Raw genomic sequence first — 13,450 nt, forward strand, 5'->3', positions numbered from 1 at the left:
CTATATTTGGTCTGTTGTGCTTACATTTTATTGAGGTTTTCACTAGGACATTCCACCAGTGCTCCTCTTTATTATGAGTGACTATAGCTTCTACCAAACTGTAAGTTCTTATTTCTTTGTCCTCGGGGTTATCCTTCCGACGGATTTCTTTATAGAATGTCCTCGCTACAACATCATGTCTTATCGGTAGATAATACCGTGATGACATTTTCAGACAACTGCTTATGATGTGGGTGATATCTTCGGTGTTAACACCACAAAGTCTGCATTGGATGTCACATTTTACTGCTTTTTATGCATCTCTATCCCTTTTGTGCATCAGGTATTTTTGGTTGATATTTCATGTTCCTGGATTTATGTATGTATGTATGTATGTATGTATGTATGTATATATATATATATATATATATATATATATATATATATATATATATATATATATATATATATATATATATATATATATATATATATATATATATATAATAGAAATATGTTACAAAAACAATAGAAACTACATATGGAAATGTAGGGGGAAAGTAAGAAGAAATATAAGTGAAAATGCACATTGGAAATCAAAAGAGTAAAGGCTTTTTATGAAAAGTAACGATAGATATATACAATTAGATGAACTGAGGTAGGAATAAAAGTAATGAAAGTCATTATTGTGAATTGTTAAAGAGATTCAAAAGCATACCGGTTTCGTAATGTTTCTAATCATTGTTTTGAATGCGCACCGATTACTGAACGGTGTCAGGTCTACTAGTCCCTGAATAAAAAGATTGTGTAAGGATTTGAATTTCAAAAGCAACAAACACAATAATACTTGATGTTAAATTTGATGCTGGTCCTATATTTCAAAGGAAATATTTTGGGAAATTATAGTGTATTGTTAAAAAAATAACAGTATCAATCAAGTTGAGAAGGATAAAAAATATACTGACTTCAGTGTGATTTGAACGTAAAAAGTAAAGTACCCAAATAAACACTCCCGGTTGAAATTGGTTTAATCAAAATTGATCAATTTCACGCATAGTATTCGATTCAGAATACGAGCGAAGAAATTAATATTTTTAATTGTGCGAGAAGGCTCTCACCTAAAAAGAAAATAGACTGGTCTTCTGAGATGCCATACTGACAGTTGAGTATTAGAGGTAGGTACTAGACATGCATAAAGGTAAGAGGAAGGAAATGTAAAGGCGAAATCATGAGAGCATTCGCAGGGACGAGTAGCAGAAACAGAGAGGATACCGAAAAAAGGTATGCAGCCGCTTAAAATCGAGTATACGCATACAGTAGAGTCGCATCGCAAATACAACTAGTGAGTCGAAGTTTGATTATTGAAGTTTGTTTATTGTTAAAGTTGATGTTGAGTTTATCGTTATTTGAATTATTGTAGTGTTCTTTGGACACTGGTTTTTTTTCTGCCTTGTGACAGGCTAGTTGCGCTTTCCCTCCTCTATGAGGAAGGTGAGCCATGGAAAAAATTAGTTCTTCAAATTGCAGTTAGACAGAAGTGTCCGATTCTGAGCAGTCGGACACTTCGTTTGCCAATAGGAATAAAAGAAGCTTCACAGAAGTGGCTAAAGTGTCAGAAAGTAATGTGGATTTGAAAGAGTGGAAGAAATACTTCAAAATGATGAAAAGGGACAGAACAAAGGTGGCAGTAACCGCGTCAATTGAGACAATTTATAAAATAACGAGATGTACGGTAGTGTATAAAACACACTCAGCGGCCGACGGTACTAAGGCGCGTATGGAAGGATATTAGGTATTTAACAAGAGGCAGTAAATATGGTACAATAAAGTCCAATTTAATGATGTAGGCAGTGCAAATTTGAACTGGTCAACAATATTAAAGAACGAGGAAGTAGTGATGTTGCACGGGTGTGGTCTCCGCTTGCGAAACTGATGTTTCCTAGGTTGACTAGTTTTAGTAAACGAGAAAGCTAGTTTCTTTGAAGATCGAGGTTTGGTACATGGTATACGGCGTGCCGTTAGGCCTTCCTGCTGTTCCGTCGCTTGAGTAATGCCAGCGGATTTGGTACCACTGCGTCATTCTATAGAAGGTTGGTAGAGGCTTGAAATGATGATACCCTTGGGGAAACCCTGGGTCTCGATAATAATTAGTCTGTTCCAAAGGACATTCGGAACGAGGGCTTTGGATAACTTCCAAAAGTCTCTGACCTGGCAATGTTACCGAGGTGTCTTACCCGTTCGGGATAAGCTCACCAGACACGACCAGCCCGGTCCGTCGGCCTGCCCAAGATGTGAGGCAGGAGAGGGAAACCGTTCTGCTTGCTGTTATGCTGTGTGGTTTCATGCAGAACACTTGTTGTCGGATGTAAGCAGAGTACAGCTGTCGTCTGAGTCAATTTTTAAAATTGACCCGCCGGATTTCTTCACGAAAGTAGGTAAGATTTGCTTTCTCATAGTAGTAGCAATTGCGTGAGAGGTGATATGGAAGTCGAGAATGAAAGTATTGGCAACAGATGACGTCATCTCCGGCTCCGAGTTGGTGAGATTTATCACCTTTCACTTGAAAAGGAAAGTGGGGCCGGAGAGAATATTTAAAGATACATGGATGCGTGTAGCGAGGATGTTGTGTGTGAAAGATTCCTCGTGCCATAAGGCAGAACAAAAAGGTTCCGGTAGCGGAACAGAGCTCGTGGGGGTCGGATCTTAATCTGTTTCCCTACTTCATCGTATATGTATAATTGTCTTTTGTTTTGTATTTTCATCTGTTTGTAAATTCTTTCGATTTCGTTGTAAACGTGATAAAGTTTTATAATCATATGTGTGTCTAACCCCAATCAGGCTGTGCTGGGACTCTATGTTGGCCCCTTGTAGGCAATATAAAACAGTAATGAGTGTAGAGGCAGAAAGGAGAATATCCAAGTGGAAGGGATTAGTTTGGGTAAAGCTGGCCAGGGATAAACTCAAGGAAAATGAAAAGTGTGTTCTACTGAATAGCGATAGATACGACGTGTTCATGGATACACATCGTGAATTGGTGACTGATTGTCAGGCCGGTGTTGTATAACACCCTGCCGCCCGTAGTGGAATATGAAGAGTTGAGAAATGTTCGACAAAAAAATATATATGAACAATATAAAAAAAATGTTTTTAAAAATGTAAAAAAATGTTTTTAAAAAAAAACAAAATGAAAAACTGTCCAAAATAATGTCTAAATGTAACCACTCGACTTCGGAGATCGAGTGGGCATTGCGTCTCATTTTATCATTTTCATAATTTCATACGTTTTTTTTTTTTCTTCCTTACTCGATTTCTTTTTGTATTTTTATTTCTCTGATTATAAGTTTTGTATTGTCTTTAATTTATAACTTCTATATTTAGCTCCTTGTGGGTAATAAAAAAAATCGAGGTCAGATGAATGACCTGTTCCTGATTGTGAATCTTCCGCTTTACTTCTCTTCACTCGACTTTACTTCAGTTCTCCTTCCACTCTCCTACCTTTTTATCCCTCGCCATCATCCACACCTAACTGCACGTGGAGTGTTGGCCGATTTTTCCTTATTTTTCCTTCTTTCTCGTTGGACTTCTCCGTTTCCAATGAAGAGCTACGCTCGAAACGTTAGCAATTCTTTTTCACTGAGCGTCAAATTATTAAATTATTTGTGCACGTCCTAACGTTTGTTTTTCTTTTTCTTTGCTTTTCATTCTTTGAATTGATTTATTTATGCGCCTGGTTCTTTTTTCTTTTATTTGTTGTCTTTGTTCCTCTGTTCTCTTGACAAGCTAAACTGTCCTTGTGGTTAACGATTTAGTGGTGTTTATTTTTTTTATATTTAAATTTATACTGCTAATCAAAGATTGCAGAAGAATCAGTATGAGGTATATAGTCTGTGGGATATGTTTTAATATAGCAAAAACTTTGCTCGTGCCTGAGAATTGTTAATTTTCCAACGTTGCTGAAATACTATTAATGCCATGTAATATATTTAATCATTTACTGTATTATATTATAATATTTAGGTAAGTATCTGCTGGTATAGTGAAAAGGTAACAATTGTATAATGCATAAAGTGTGTTTGTTCAGTCCAATCTCTCTTATGCAAGATTCTGCTAATAGTTCAAATAATGTGTGGAGCTAGGCATCTCTCTCCGTGGTATTAGCAACAGATCACAATTATTGTTATGTGTGTAACACCAGGTCATTCAAGAAAAGCTATAGAATGAATTTAGCCGACTGAACTCGAGGTACGATACACTAATCCGATATTTTAGATATTATGTCATACCCCCACCTAGCCAAAGACCATAATACACACTACAACAGTAGTTATGGATCAAATGGTGTACAGCTTGACAGTCTGGGAACACTGCAATTATTCCACTGTCCTGCCTATTTCAGTATAGCTGCAATTTTCAGAGACAGCCATAGCAGAAACCTGAATATAGTCACGGTGATATTTGGACAGTTGCTATTCGTTCACTCTAATTGTGATACGCATCCCAGGGCAGTGCTTGGTAGTGATATTCAAGGGAATCAAGACTTTCGCTACGGCAAGACACCGTGCTCTTCACATGTTTTTATGATACTGCCTTTTTTCTTCTTGCTTTTGTTCATGTATCGATGTTCTATGACTGTAGACTGGACTCAGTGCAACCTTGTTCTTTGTGGTTTATTGTGGGGTGTAGTTGAGAGCTCGAGAGTACAAACAAGCTTGACACAATTCATAGAGAATCTAATGCATTTTGTCTTCATTATTGTTGATGCTTAAGGGGGCGAGCTGGCAGAAACGTTAGCACGCCGGGCGAAATACTTAGCGGTATTTCGTCTGCCATTAAGTTCTGGGCTCAAATTCCGCCAAGGTCGACTGGCCCCTTCCCCAAAAATTTCTGGCCTTATGCCTAGAGAAGAAAAGATTATTGTTGATGCATTCTATTGTCCAAATGCAATGCCTCGGATGTTCTAAGAAAGTTCGATAGCGTTGATATAGATGAGATGAATACTTGTTGCGTTGTTTTTGGAGCATATCTTTGTGATTTAGTAAAACCTTGGGTTTTTAATTTGTTTTCTTATTCATTTATTTCTATATGGCTTATTGAGTGTCTGGTAGCTGTAAGGGATCAACATCCTAGTTAAGTTGGGAAGTGAATTATTTCGTTTTAATTTTGTCTTCCGTATGAAATTTTGTGGATAATTATTAGGATTTTTCTAATGTTTGCTTGATTTTGGATGTAACTAAGTTATCTGAGATAGTAATTGTTATATGAAATGTGTTGTGGCTGTTCTCTTATTTAACATTTCTTGTAACTCTACATTGTGTTTTACTGGGGGGGGGGGGGGTTTAATGATTTATGCTGGATATGAATGATTGCAATGGTCTATTATATTGAAAAATAAGTTCAATATAATTATTATAGAAAATTCAAAAACGCGACGATAACAACCATGCTATATCTATGGTTGTTGTCATGGAGATTTTGAATTGTAAAAACTTTGGAATTGTTTTCTGAGAGAAATAATTCCCCTGGGCTGCTATTTAATGCTTGTAAGTGTGTAGTTAGTTACTTTATTCATTTTTGTGAGGAGTATGCTGTGAGAATGATATTAAGTAGTTATAAGGTGAGCAGTTTGCCACGTGTTTGCAGTGGATATGGACGTGAATTAGAAATTGTTATCTGTGGAAAAGATGTTGCTGAAAGGTGCGTATTGGCGGAGTCTTGGATAAAACAAGTTTATTCTTTAATTTTATTTGTATTGTTTTCTTATTAAGGTGGGCCATGTGCATTAAATTTTATTCTAATACTCCAATGATGGTGACTGAGATAATATTAGGGTCTTGTAGCTGTGGTGCGTAATCTAGTGAAACTGTTGATAATGTTAATAGTGCAAAATATATGTTTAATGTATAAATGTTTCATGTTATCAAGGTTTTTCTCTTTTTGTCTAAAAGTGCTTTTATTTGTAGTGTGTTGTATTTTACTTCAGTTCAAGCATAGATAAGCTATATTTGATGTATTTGATGCATGTTTTAGCTACGGCATGAAGCTGCTAACGTATGTTGACTTGTACAACCTTTATCAGGCAGTCAATAAGAAATTGAGGTGTCCTGTGTTGCGAAAGTTTCCTGAACTATATGAGCGCGAACGTCTTGTGACAGTAAAACATTTTAGTCCCATAAATGTGTTTTTAGGTCATTACTGTTGTAGGATATAGTATTTTAAATTTGTTTACAATATTGACTTGCGTGTAAAGCGGTGGGGTATATTAGATACATTTTGGGCGGACCTGTGAGGCTGAGAAAGAAGATATTTATTATTTATATAGTTGTTTTTGTTGTTAATGTTATTGTTTCTGAAATGTGTTATGTAGATTTTTTTTTTCATTAAATACTGTTATTTGATTGTTTGTTTATTTTGGAAAAAATCTTCTTTAGAGATTAGTCGTTAGTTGTGGATGTCGTCCACATGTTAAGTAATAAAACATCTTTCTCTGTGGAGAAATATACATCGTCCAACCAGCAATGAAGCCGCTATTATTCTACCTCTTTTCTGAATTCAGGACTAATTTATCAAAACTATTCATTTTTTAAAGCATTGAGATAAAAGTTGAATGAGATTTGACAGATAAATTTAGCAGGTCCTGTGACTGCATGCAAGCTCCTATTTGTGCTCTTATTTCCAAAGTCTCAGTGAGTCTGTGAGACAGAATATTTAATGTTTGAGTGGTTTGCTGTTGTTGCTTTTGCAACTTAGATAATGTGTGTATGTGTGATTTAATGGCTGATAATATATGTAATAAGAGATAATATATGTAATACATTATCATCAAATAACATTGTTTTACTTAAATATGAATAAAAATGAGAAACATGTGTACAACTGGTAATTCAGAACAATTTCTCTACACCCTACTTGGTATGATATTCTTCTCTTCATTTCCCAACTTTGCAGGAAATCGAAGCAGAATTCTCTACCATGTTAACTAATTAAGAATCGGAATACATTTCCAACTGTGTCACCAAAACATGCCTTTGAGCTTTTAGTCGTTTATTGTAACAAATATTCCGAAAATGATACTAACTATTGTTTGGATTTCAATCGTTAGGAGAGAAGTTTCATCATGTATCCGTTGGATTTTCACTGATATTTCAAAGTCTGGCTAAGTGCAGTTTTCTCGAATATGTGTTACAATAAAACTTTTCAGCAGTCTTATTTTTATCGCGTGCTTTCACTGTATTACCGAGTGCAGCTCTGTGTGCCTTGGGTATGTGTTGTGGTTTGTTATATTGCTCTTATTTTCACTGTATTGAAAGTGCTTTACGTAGGATATCTGTGGTGCCTAGCAATGCTATTCTGTGTTACATACATTCTTAAGTCCTGGTGTTTTGGTCATGTATTTGTCTGAATTTTTTTAATCATACCTAATGCACCTATTAGTATAGGGATTGCTTCAAAGGCGGCGAGCTGGCAGAATCGTTAGCATGGCGGGCAGAATGCTTGGCGGCATTTAGTTCGTTTGTACGGTCTAAGTTCAAATTCCGCCGAAGTCGACTTTGCCTTTCATCCTTTCGGGGTCGATAAATTAAGTACCAGTTGAGTACTGGGGATCGATCTAATCAACTGGCCTCCTCCCACAAAATTTCAGGTCCTGTGTCTATAATAGAAGGGATTATTATAGGGAGTGTTTCTGTTTTTAGACTCCACATTTGAGTTACCTCTATTTCCAGATCTTAGTACTTTGAGAATTTCTCCGTTTCTTCTAGAAATACATTGTCATCGCCTGGTATTGAGATACATCGATTAGAAGGCATTTTTTTCTTGATGATCTCTGAGAACTATATACCGTCTATTAACCTTGATTTCTCTGTGGGTACTTGGCATATCCCAGAGTATAGTTATTGACCGGTAGTTCTTTGGATTTTTTGTGTAGTCAGTTTTTGGTAGAAGGTATGTTGTTCTTTCGGCCAGCGAGATAGGAATTTACTCTGGGTTCTGGATGCAGCGAAATTTTGGTGTACTTCTGTCAAACAGTTTAGCCAAAAGTTAGGAATTCAGTCCTGGAGTTTTCCATTTTAGATAGTTCCTAAGAACACATCTTAGCTCTTCTATTCCTATTGCCTCCCAATTTAACTACATCTAGTTTCACTTTCTCACGCTCTATCCAATCAGCTTTAGTGTTATATTCTTTTTTGTTGCTCCATATCTTCTTCCAGAACTCTGCCATTTCCTTAATCTTAGGTGGCTCCTTTATGTCTCTTACTCTGCCAATTTTCCTATAAACTTTCTTTGCATCCGTCTTGAATATCTTGTTTCGTCGATAAAATTTGATTCTTTTATCATACCTTCTAAGCCATTGGACTTTCAGTTGTATTCGTTGTTTAAACTGTTCCGTGGTTGCAGGGAGGTTTATAAGATCTTTAATTTTATATTTTTGCTTGATTTTTCTAGCTCTTCTCATCCTATAGCTATTATTAGCTTGTTTCGTCTAAATATTATATTTGGGATCTTTAAAAGCTGAGTTCATTTCGATAAAATAAAGTATCAATGAAAATTGAGCTCAAATTTTGGATCATGTTCCTTTCTTAAAAAGTAATTATGTTTGTTTTGTCTTGTTTTTTCCGACGCTTTAGTTCAATGCGAAGTTAACTCTCCCTTTCATATTTCTGCGCTCTGTAAGATAATGTATCCGTCAAGTACCGGGATCAACGACAGTATCGACTTACATCCACTTCTCAAAATTGTTTACGTTGCGTCTAAATTCGCAACTATTATTGCTATTATTAAATGGATTACATTTGAAATCATCGTTTCTCTTACTAATGAATTCACATGACGATTAAACAAACTTGTATATCAGCTTCATATTAACAGATGATTTGTCAATAAATTCGAGAATTTTTACTAAAGATGTTGTCTAGTGTTGCTAAGAAAATACACACACAATAAGATTAAAAAGAACAACAATGCTTGAAAATATCGGAGCAGATTTATGCAATGATAATTCAGCAAAGTAATTTTGAATTTGAAAAAAAAAAAAAAACTTCTAACTTCCGTATAAATGGCATCTAGAACCGAACTATAAACAGAGAGATAAACATCAACATGTTGTTACAATCTAAACGACCAGCCTGATGACTTCATTCCCACTAGAAATTGGTTACATTTTATTTTGGAATGTGATATTAACAAGTCAGCAGGCACCTGGCACCGCTTGAGTTGCTCAATCTGGATTCTTATACCAACAGATCATATTATCTACTCGACCCATATGGAATTTGTATACGGATATCTTGTCCCAAATGGATTACAGTGTGTAACGAAGTAAAGAACACTGGATGTTTTCATTTTTGTTCTTGATGTCTTTTTGAAAAAATTTTGTGATTTTTCTGAGTTTAGCATTTAATTCAGTTTGGCGCGGCAGAAATTACTTTAGGCCTGACATTTTTTCTTCATGCTTGGCTCTCCCTTGGGTAATTCAACAGAAAACAACTATCGTCATCTCATAAAGGTTTCCTTTATTCTATACATTTACAGAAGGGAATAAAATAACTGAAAAAGATAAGAAAAAATCTGCATTTATTTCCTGTTACTCTATTTTGAAATTGTAACATTTTAAATAAGGCGAAAACAGTATTTTAGTGTATCTTATAAAACTTGCTTTAATTACCGACGTAGTTAGATATAAGAAACTGCTTTAGGTCGAAGATTAATAATCAGTCATACTATTGGAGAAAGATGTGCTAAGAAAAGAGGCGAGACAAAATCAGTGTATTCCTTTAGTGGAGCTCATTCTGGGGCAAGCATTCAGGCCAAGGTTTTACATTTAGGATACCTTCTTTTGCCCCTCTGACCAGTTAATAGGCCCTCTAAAGACCACTGCTTCCTCTCCCGAATAAAAAATATAAATGTGTATGTATAAGTTTGAGAATATATATATATATATATATACATTATCCAGGCGGATCCCATGTTAGCTCTTCATTTGGCTCCAGATGCTGGTTAGCAACAGCAGTCAGTATCCAACGTCCGTGCCTTCAAGTTTTTAGTTACTGGTGAATACTTCCGTTGGGTAATTCCGTGTCTCCTACTCAGGACTGTAAAGGTTCCTTAGATTGTATAATATTAATAATAATGAGTATGGATACTTCTACCTCCATAATATTTATTTTATAGTTATATACAGCATGCCCTACACGTGTTTCTAACCAGTTCACTTCGAGGAAGACCAAATGGACAAACCCTGATGAAACTGCACTTGACAATATTGCAAGGTCGCATCTGCAAAAATGTGCAGTCGCTTCAGTGGAAACACAGGTAGATCATTGTAATATAAAACAAACATTGTGGATGTACAAGTCTCTATACTCAAGTAAAGGCGGCGAGCTGGCAGAATCGTTAGCACGCCGGGCGAAATGCTTAGCGATATTTCATCTGTCCCTACGTTCTGCGTTCAAATTCTGCCTAAGTCGACTTTGCCTTTCATCCTTTTGGGGTCGATAAAATAAGTACCAGTTGAACACTGAGGTCTATGTAATATACTCACCCCCCCCCAAAAAAAATTGCTGCCCGTGTGGCAAAATTTGAAACCATTATTATTAATGTGTGTATGCATGTTAATAGAGCGGCATCAAAATCCAAACTTACGTATTTAGCATGCTACACACACGTGCGCGCGCGCGGTCAGAGCTTATTTATATTTATCTGTGCACATACATTACAGCCTTACCGCGCACACCAGTTTTTCTTTATTTACATAGATATACATACCTTTGTGTGATTGTCTGTGTATATATATATATATATATATATGACAACTTCTAGAGAGGAACGAAAGCGCTAATAATAATGAAGAAATAAAAGAATTTTTCCCAAAATTCTGACGACTTTTTTCTCAATATTCAATTCTGTACATCACACCTAACACTTTATATATATATATATATATATATATATATATATATATAACCTAAAGACAGGGAGTTAGATAGCTATATCATTTACTTGTATCAGTCATTGGACTGTGACTATGCCCGCGCACCGCCTTGGAGGTTTTAATCGAAGAAAAAGCTCCAAGTACTTGTTTTTCTTCAGCCAGATACTATTCGATCGTTCTCTTTCGCCGAACTGTTCCTATACAGGCATGTAAACGAATCAACGTCGGTTATCAAGCGGTGGTGGTTGGGGACAAACACAAACACACACGGGAATACATATGACAAGTTTCTTGCAGTTTCCATCAACCAAATCCACTAACAACTCTTTGATCGGCCGAGGCTATAGTAGACACTTGCCCAAGGTGAGACTGACCCCAAGACCGTATGGTTGGGAAGCGTATGCACACAGTTACACATGAGCATATACATACTGCTCCGCCTGCCCTGATGCACACAACCACGACTGCGCCTGCAGGCCACACCGCCACCAACCACGTGGTTGCGGGTTCAGTACAACTGTGTGGCACCTCGGGCAAGTGTCTTCTACTATAGCCTCGGGCCGACCAAAGCCTTGTGAGTGGATTTGGTAGATAGAAACTGAAAGAAGCCTGTCATATCTATATACGCACACGCACATGTATTAAATGGCAGAAACTAAGACAGATCAAAATAAAATAGTATAAAAGAAGGGACGTCATGTAACAAACATTTTCAGTCAATCTGTTACAGAAGGACTACCAACTACGCTAATGTTTATTGCTTGTAGACGAAAACTATTTCTTTGCAAGTCCTGCAACCCACCTACACAAAAAAATATAAAAAACGCAGACAGTAACATGATGTATCTACGCGATTGTTTTGTTTAAAGGTTAACTGATAACTGAAACTTTGGCTTCCAATGTCACTGCTGGAAGAATATGATGCGATCTTCTGATATTCTTATCTAAATTAACATTTTTTTTTTTTAATGAAAAATCTCGAAACGGATTTTTTAGCCAGGTCATTTAGTTACATATACGTAATTGCGTGTGTTTGTATGTATGTATAGACACACACACAAATATGTGCACACACGCGTGTGTGTGCACGTGCGTTATATGCGCATGTATGTCTGTGAGTCAGATATTACATTCAAATTACATTAAGGTTTAGAAGCGGACAAGTATAAACAAGTAATGTACACAATGAATTGAAACATGTCTATTTGTTTTCTTCTGTGATATATAAGATCAAGTTCTTACCCTCTAGAAAGAATTAAAACAATGTATACTAATTTTGCCCGTATAATTGACTACACGGCCCTGTGAGAGACCAAAAGGCTGTGGCAACCAAAATGCCTTCACAGCGTCTAACATATAAAGAGAAATAGGAGACCCTACTAACATAATTCGAAATCTACAGAGGGTTCGGAAGAGTTGAAGATTGCAGAAAAGAAAAGCTGCCATATATCTTTAAAACCCTTCTTAATACCTCGCTTGTTCTAACCAATTATGTTTTGTGGGTGAAGGACACATTCTTAACTCATATTCTAATCACTTTTACCGAATTGGGTTCTTAAAGTTCCTAACATTGATTCGATTACATCTAAAACATCCCAGAATATCGATTCTAAACTTGTCCATCTAACATTGCCATGATACATCAAAGCGGATAAAATAAACATTCATCTTAATACCGTTTCCTCAAGACAAGTACAATTTTGGAGTTCTTTCTCTTGCATTTGTGTCTCCCTCTCCTTCTTTCAACCGATATATATATATTTTATTATCATATACATAATTATAATAAAGGAACGGTTTTATGCTTCACCATACACCGCAAGAAATAGACACTAAAGTCATTTTTACCACCTTAAAATCTCCGAGAACAACGCACTATATTGTAGGCAAGCGAAAGAAAAATAATGAATCAACAAGGTACGCGTTTCAAACTTAAAGTAAGAAAATAATTTTACTTACTGTTCTCATCAGCATAGTATTCCATATAAGTTAACGAGTGTCTCAAAATATGCACGCGAGCAGCGTCATCGCATGACCAATATCAATCCACACTCGCAAAAATATACTGCCGAGTATAATTCATATCTTTCTTTTATACTCACGTGCAGTGAGTTAAGATCTAGACGGCAGTAAATTCAGTTTCGATCATGGAGTGAATTTATTCAAATATTGATTATAATAATAAAGGGTATAAAACCGATCCCTTGTTATAATTATGTATATAATTATAAAATATTTTGCAATATTTACCTATCAGGTTTTTCTTTCTGCACTGGCTACTTGGTAAAATTATTATTGATTTTACCCTTTATTATTATTATTATTTGAGTATATTTATTTCTATAAATGTCTAATATAAATGTAGACATATATCTATGTGAGGATGAAGTTGCATATACGTCTGTATCTTTATACATGTATATGCATATGCATGTATATGTGTGTGTGCATATATGTATATTAATATATGCAGCGAGTGTGAAAATATGCCTGTACGAGTATGCATATGTTTACGTTTGTGTATGAGTATATATATTTGTATAA

The 13,450-nt window shown here is 35.8% G+C and overlaps 2 long non-coding RNA genes across 2 annotated transcripts in view; one reads left to right on the plus strand and one right to left on the minus strand.

The window, feature by feature from the left end:
* Positions 1–865: 865 nt before the first annotated feature.
* LOC149137235 (uncharacterized) overlaps positions 866–13,450 on the plus strand; it is a 112,449-nt gene continuing 99,864 nt past the window's right edge. The window contains exon 1 of the long non-coding RNA XR_016240748.1: positions 866–1,321. This is a non-coding gene — a long non-coding RNA (uncharacterized LOC149137235). The remainder of the gene's footprint in view (positions 1,322–13,450) is intronic.
* LOC149137236 (uncharacterized) lies at positions 7,556–12,970 on the minus strand. Its single transcript, XR_016240747.1, has 2 exons — positions 12,866–12,970; positions 7,556–9,522 (listed from the first exon to the last, which is right to left on the minus strand). It is a non-coding gene; the product is annotated as an uncharacterized LOC149137236 (long non-coding RNA).

This window comes from Octopus bimaculoides, chromosome 2 (assembly GCF_046866305.1).
Source record: "Octopus bimaculoides isolate indiv1 chromosome 2, ASM4686630v1, whole genome shotgun sequence".
In the NCBI taxonomy this organism is placed as follows: domain Eukaryota; kingdom Metazoa; phylum Mollusca; class Cephalopoda; order Octopoda; family Octopodidae; genus Octopus; species Octopus bimaculoides.